This window comes from Canis aureus, chromosome 26, assembly GCF_053574225.1.
Source record: "Canis aureus isolate CA01 chromosome 26, VMU_Caureus_v.1.0, whole genome shotgun sequence".
Lineage (NCBI taxonomy): Eukaryota > Metazoa > Chordata > Mammalia > Carnivora > Canidae > Canis > Canis aureus.
Genome location: NC_135636.1, coordinates 16,178,492 through 16,179,459, shown reverse-complemented (window position 1 = coordinate 16,179,459; position 968 = coordinate 16,178,492). Strand labels below are relative to the sequence as shown.

At 44.8% G+C, this 968-nt stretch overlaps 1 pseudogene; it reads right to left on the bottom strand.

The window, feature by feature from the left end:
- Window positions 1–256: 256 nt before the first annotated feature.
- LOC144298908 (UPF0235 protein C15orf40 homolog pseudogene) lies at window positions 257–682 on the bottom strand (annotated as a pseudogene).
- Window positions 683–968: the final 286 nt, after the last annotated feature.

Here is a 968-nt window from a genome sequence, read left to right as displayed (position 1 = left end):
ATCCTGAACAAGTCTCTCAACTTCTGGAAGCCCCACCAAAGGATGAAAGGGGCTTGAATATCTCTTCCAGCTGTTCCTGTGTAATGTGATGAGATCGGACTAATGTTCCAACCTGTTTGGGGTCAGGGATGTTAGAACCTGAATTGAACATAAGTACTTTTAAAATTCCTGCTTCTTTTTTGAGTCCTATTCTTAAATTTTTTTTTCATATTCTTCCATGCACTGAAATATATTTTCCTACTTAACAGCCTCTTCACTAATAGCAATTTAAAAAGCTTCTCAAGGATGTATTTCTTATAACTTGTTTTTCTTTCTTCTCGACTTGTTGCTTTAATTTCTCCAAGATCTCTTCAGCAGTTGTGGATGTTAATAGCCTCACCACTTTTTCATGAGATTTATCACCCTTATCCAAAATTACATCACTCTTCCTGAGCTCCAGGACCTTGGGAAGGTACTGACAGAGTTTGGCATTAGCCTCTCCTTCTGATGGGGGAGCTGCGATGGCCACGCTCATGGCTTCCGTTGTCACGTTTGTCACAGCGTTTTGTTTGGACCCCAACTTGGTGCGGATGGCTATGGTGACACTACCTCTGGGTTCCACCGTCACAGGACCTAAGGAAGGAGGTGGTCTCTCTGGCTCCTGGCTCTTCCCCTTGTTCATCACACCAGCCTTCTTAGGCATCTCAGCGCCCAAGGGGAGCCCAGCGGAGGCTCGGGCCCCACGTCCCAACATCAGCGCCTCAGCCCGTGGCCTAGCAGCAGCATCCTGAATATTGTAGGTTTTGTGAACTATCCACTGCCTCTGTCACAACTATTTAGGTCTGCTATTATAGCCACAGGCAATGTGTAAATGAACAGGTATAGATATTTTCCACTAAAACTTTATTTGCACAAACTGGTGCTGGACTGTAGGCCACAGTATTCTAACCTGTAAATGAAGGTGAACAGATGTCCTAGAAACAGAGCCT